The 6,176-nt window shown below is 51.3% G+C and overlaps 1 pseudogene; it reads right to left on the bottom strand.

The window, feature by feature from the left end:
• Positions 1-382: 382 nt before the first annotated feature.
• Positions 383-2,603, bottom strand: LOC116511480 (annotated as a pseudogene).
• Between the last annotated feature and the right edge of the window lie 3,573 nt (positions 2,604-6,176).

Raw genomic sequence — 6,176 nt, 5'->3', positions numbered from 1 at the left:
TAAAAAAATAAAATAAAGAAACATCCTTATTTTTAAGAACCCATTATTGCCCTTTTATCTATACCTCATATTTAGTTAGGCTTTTGCATTATAAATGATCAAAGGATTTCCCATTATGAGTGGGATCCATTCAGGTGCCCCATACTCTTTAAAAGTACAAAGTTTTGGAGTTATATTTTATATTAGGGGAAAAAAAGAAGAATACTAGGATTGATTAATGCAGTGGTCCCCAACCTTTTTATCGCCGCGGACCAGTCAGCCTGTGATAATTTTACCGTGGCCCGCTGAGCGCGCGCAGGGGTGGGGGGGAGGGGTGGGGGGGCGTTGTTCACGATGACACATTGATTGTTTATATATCAGATTGTTTTGATTAAACAACTTTTATTTTATTGTATTTAAACATGCCTTACAAAATAAAATACAATTACATAAATATAAAGTGCTTTAACATTTTAACAGTTAAACTTTAACTAAGCTCTCTAGTTACTAGAATCTACTGAATCAATGAGAACCCTGAGCTTGTTTTTCTGCAACGAGACGGTTCCATCTGGGGGTAATAGGAGACAATGACACCCGAAGTGTCTTGCTTATGTCCAGTTTATTTCGTTGTTTTGTTTTGGTTGCTGTCACTGCAGAAAACCCCGCTTCACACAGATAGGATGTTGGAAAAGGCAAAAGGGACTTAAGAGCTGTAGTGGCAATCTCAGGATATTCCGCCATGACTTTAATCCAGAACACCGGCAGAGTTGTTGTCTCAAATGCAGTTTTAAGGTCACCGTCATTTGCAATCTCCAGCAGTTGATCTTCTTCTTGCACAGACATGCTAAATTCGTCTGGTTTGTTGACAAATGGGTCGCGGATCCATTCCTTACCAGTTCGTGGGTCTTTTGTGGTTGGGAAGTAGCGCTCAAACTCTTCTAAAAGCAAAGACAGGTGATCGTGCACCAACTGGGAGAATGAATGCTCAGGCTCAGTCTCTCCTAAAATCCCCGCTAATGTCTGAAACATGTCCAAAATGCCTCTGTTCACACGCCGTCCCCACAACTCCAGTTTGGCTTTAAATGCAGCTACTTTGTCAGCCAACTTGAAAACAGTTGTCATTTTCCCCTGAAGGGACAGATTGAGTTCATTGAGCAGGCTAAATATGTCACACAGGTAAGCCAGTTTTGCAAGCCATACCTTGTCACTGAAATGTGCTGCCAGTGGTGACTTCTTTTCTGAGAGAAATCTTTGCAATGGCTCTCTTAATTCAAACACCCTGGATAGTGATTTGCCTCTGGATAACCATCTTATTTCTGTGTGTAAGAGAAGGCATCTGTGCTCTGTGTCCATCTCCTCACAAAGCTGCTCAAATAGACGCGAGTTAAGGGCGTTTGCTTTGATGTGGTTAATAACTTTAACCGTATCATTAAATACACTGTTAAATTCTGGTGACATTTTTTCGGCTTGCCAGCATTTCCCTGTGAATGATACAATGTGTAGATTCGCACTCAGGTGCAACCTCCTTAATCCGAGCGGTTAAACCAGACAGCCGTCCGGTCATGGCAGCAGCTCCGTCTGTGCATATGCCGACACAAAAGGACCATTTTAGTTGTCCTGATATATAACCATCCAGTGACTTGAACAGTTCTGCTCCTGTGGTGTTGGTTGGCAAAGATAGTGCACATAATAAATCCTCATGCACATCCTCCCGATAAAGATATCGCACATAAACAAGTAGTATTGCCTTGTTGTCGATATCTGTAGATTCATCAACCTGTAGTGCGTACCACGGTGATGTATTAATCCTCTCCAACAATTGTGTCTCAATGTCTTCAGCTATTTCATCAATGCGCCTAGTCACGGTGCTAGCCGACAAAGGCACATTTGCTACCTTTTTTACAGCAGCCTCTCCTAAAAGTTCACGACAAATGTCTTTAGTGGAGGGCAAGATCAATTCTTCACCGATAGTGAATGGCTTTTTAGCCTTAGCAATACGGTTAGCCACCAAATATGATGCTCTCAGAGCATTCTCCTTTGTTGCTGTGGTGGCCCTCAGAAATATCTTCTGTCCTTCGTGTTCCCTTTTTTTTCTTTCAAAATACTGCAGGGGTTTGTCTTTTAATCCAGGGTGCTTGGCATTCAAGTGGCGAAGCAGTTTTGAGGGTTTCATTGCCTCATTAGAGAGCCGCTCACCACAAACTATGCAGAGCGGGGTTGGCGCGTGGGAATCACCTATCCCGATAAATCCATATTTCAAGTAGGACTCATTGTATTGTCTGTTAAAAGTTTTATATTTCTTTGATGCTGAAGGCTCTTCTTCTGTCTCTTCACTGGGCCTTTTCTTTTTCCCAAAGAAACTTTCTAACGACATCTGTTTCGCTAATTTGTGGGTTAAATTTGAGCAAAAACAATATACACCTACACCAACCACTGTAAAAATGAGAAAGTACCAGTGAAAAACGAGAAAAAGATGCAAAACATCAGCTTGATCTACCGTCAGGCTGTTGCTTGTAAACTGGACTAACTATTTCTAGTTAATTTCTAACTATTTGAATGGAAGATTATATGCTTATAGTTTCTATTCTTTTGTTAACACACAACCACATTTTTATTCTTCTACAGACACCATTTTTAATTACCAGGATAGTACACCAATGACAGCACCATGATCAGAAAATGTTAGATGTTGCATTATTTTCAATATGTATTTGTAAATATATGCCAAATAGATTGCAATCGCTTTCTGGACTTCCTTTAAATTTGCAGGTAAATGCTGCAATAGATATATAGCTCCCATCAGATTGATGATCACCCAAAAATGTTATTCATTGAATTCACTGTGAATCCTTTCTTAGTAAGTGCATTCAAGCCAGCCTACTACTAGCTGGTAGCCTCTCTGTCCATTCACCAAATTATCTGGGACAGGGGTGTCAGAGTGACATCGAAAATGTCAAGGTAATAGCCATGACTATGAAATTAAAAGCCTATTTATTCTTTTATTTGCATCACATAAAAACCAAGATGGTTCCCATCTTGAATTTTTCTAAATACATCCTACATAAAACCATGATGCAGGAGTTTTCATTCAGCAAGAAAAAGGACTTGAGCCAAGTCAACATCTGGAAATCTTATCCCAGTCATATCCAACCTAGCTTATTTTTTGAGATCACCTCAAGGCGAGCTGGAGCGGGACGCGCTGCGCCACGAGTTGGAGAGCTTGGAGAGGCTGAGCGCGCAACTTGGAGAGCTGCGTCTCAGCCACCTGGAGGGGCTGTGGGCCGACTGCGCCGCTCTGGAAGCGCTGCTGAAGCAGCTCCTGGCCGAGCACGAAGGGCTGCAGGAAGCGCGCAAGCCGGGCGCTCCGAGAAGCGGCAGCTGGCCTCCGACTACACGCTGGTACTGAGCTGGAGCTGCGCGCAGAGCCTGGAACGATACGAGGCCGAGTTGCGGGCGCTGCAGGTGCTGGAAGGGGGCTGCCTGGGCCAACAGGACCTGCGTGCGCAAGCTGCGCACGCAGAACCAGGAGCGCGCTGGGCGAGCGGCTGGAAGAGGGGCGGCTGGCGCAGCAGGAGAGCCACGGCGCCCAGCTGAAGTGGAGAGGCTGAGCGCCAGGAGCTGCCGGGAGCTTTGCGCGCTGGGCGAGCGGCTGGAAGAGGGGCGGCTGGCGCAGCAGGAGAGCCACGGCGCCCAGCTGAAGTGGAGAGGCTGAGCGCCAGGAGCTGCCGGGAGCTTTGCGCGCTGGGCGAGCGGCTGGAAGAGGGGCGGCTGGCGCAGCAGGAGAGCCACGGCGCCCAGCTGAAGTGGAGAGGCTGAGCGCCAGGAGCTGCTGGGAGCTTTGCGCGCTGGGCGAGCGGCTGGAAGAGGAGCGGCTGGCGCAGCAGGAGAGCCACGGCGCCCAGCTGAAGTGGAGAGGCTGAGCGCCAGGAGCTGCCGGGAGCTTTGCGCGCTGGGCGAGCGGCTGGAAGAGGAGCGGCTGGCGCAGCAGGAGAGCCACGGCGCCCAGCTGAAGTGGAGAGGCTGAGCGCCAGGAGCTGCCGGGAGCTTTGCGCGCTGGGCGAGCGGCTGGAAGAGGGGCGGCTGGCGCAGCAGGAGAGCCACGGCGCCCAGCTGAAGTGGAGAGGCTGAGCGCCAGGAGCTGCCGGGAGCTTTGCGCGCTGGGCGAGCGGCTGGAAGAGGGGCGGCTGGCGCAGCAGGAGAGCCACGGCGCCCAGCTGAAGTGGAGAGGCTGAGCGCCAGGAGCTGCTGGGAGCTTTGCGCGCTGGGCGAGCGGCTGGAAGAGGAGCGGCTGGCGCAGCAGGAGAGCCACGGCGCCCAGCTGAAGTGGAGAGGCTGAGCGCCAGGAGCTGCCGGGAGCTTTGCGCGCTGGGCGAGCGGCTGGAAGAGGAGCGGCTGGCGCAGCAGGAGAGCCACGGCGCCCAGCTGAAGTGGAGAGGCTGAGCGCCAGGAGCTGCCGGGAGCTTTGCGTGCTGGGCGAGCGGCTGGAAGAGGGGCGGCTGGCGCAGCAGGAGAGCCACGGCGCCCAGCTGAAGTGGAGAGGCTGAGCGCCAGGAGCTGCCGGGAGCTTTGCGCGCTGGGCGAGCGGCTGGAAGAGGAGCGGCTGGCGCAGCAGGAGAGCCACGGCGCCCAGCTGAAGTGGAGAGGCTGAGCGCCAGGAGCTGCCGGGAGCTTTGCGTGCTGGGCGAGCGGCTGGAAGAGGGGCGGCTGGCGCAGCAGGAGAGCCACGGCGCCCAGCTGAAGTGGAGAGGCTGAGCGCCAGGAGCTGCCGGGAGCTTTGCGCGCTGGGCGAGCGGCTGGAAGAGGAGCGGCTGGCGCAGCAGGAGAGCCACGGCGCCCAGCTGAAGTGGAGAGGCTGAGCGCCAGGAGCTGCCGGGAGCTTTGCGTGCTGGGCGAGCGGCTGGAAGAGGGGCGGCTGGCGCAGCAGGAGAGCCACGGCGCCCAGCTGAAGTGGAGAGGCTGAGCGCCAGGAGCTGCCAGGAGCTTTGCGCGCTGGGCGAGCGGCTGGAAGAGGAGCGGCTGGCGCAGCAGGAGAGCCACGGCGCCCAGCTGCAGTGATCATGGCCCCCGGCCGCTCCGCGGCCCGGTGCCAGGTACTCCGCGGACCGGCACCGGTCCGCGGACCGGGGGTTGGGGACCACTGGATTAATGGACTAATCTCCCATTCTCATTGAAGATATCTTAAAAGATCAAACACATTGAACAGAGGAACAAAATTGAGGGCAAAATTTAAACATTTACAGCCCAGTAACATTCCATCTGGGATTGTATTAAAGCAGGACAGGATAATCTGGGTCACTCCCCATATGTTAATCTATTACATCCCATCGTCCCCTTGCACTTGGCCTGATGCAATTGAAACCCAAAATATTTGGTCATGATAAGACATCCATAGCAGAAATCTTTTTAAAAGGTTCCTAAACTCTGCTCTCACAGTAGATTGCATGGTGTCAAGATTAGACAACATATTAATGAGTCATGGTGGCGCAGTTGTTAGGATGCAGTACTGCAGGCTACTTCTGCTGACTGCCAGCTGCCTGCAATTTGGCATTTTGAATCACACCAGATTTCCATCCTTCTGAGGTTGGTTAAATGTGGAGCCAAGTTGTTGGGGGCAATATGCTGACTCTGTAAACCACTTAGAGAAGGCTGTGAATCACTGTGATGCGGTATATAAGTCTAACTGTTATTGCTAATGTTTAAAGTACACATTATTCTTTACAAATGATGGCAAAGGACATAGTCTCATACTGCTAATCACAGACTGGACCCATGATGGCAAACCTATGGCACTCATGCCACAGATGGCACATGGAACCCTCTCTGTGGGCATACGAGCTGTTGCCCCAGTTCAGCTCCATCACATATGCATGCACACCTCCCGCCAGTCAGCTGATTTTTGGGTCTCTGCTGCGCATTTGCAGGGGAGTGCATGGGGAGATGCGCACACATGCATGGGGTGATGGGCAGCACGGTGCGGTGTGCCCCCCCCCCACAGCCCATTAGACACAAAATGGGCTTTGGGGGGTTTGTTTGTGCATGTGTAGGTAGAGGTGGAGCATGGGGGGTCACACATGCATGTGCAAGGGTGCAAGAGGCATGCAGGGGAGAGTTGCACATGCATTGTACACACATGTGCATGTCAGTGACAGTGCACATGCACTGTCATGCACACACACATGCTTTCAGCATGCAATGAT

Source organism: Thamnophis elegans, chromosome 7, assembly GCF_009769535.1.
Source record: "Thamnophis elegans isolate rThaEle1 chromosome 7, rThaEle1.pri, whole genome shotgun sequence".
NCBI classification, from domain to species: domain Eukaryota; kingdom Metazoa; phylum Chordata; class Lepidosauria; order Squamata; family Colubridae; genus Thamnophis; species Thamnophis elegans.
The sequence above is the reverse complement of the archived record's forward strand: the minus strand, read 5'-3'. Positions and strand labels throughout refer to the sequence as shown.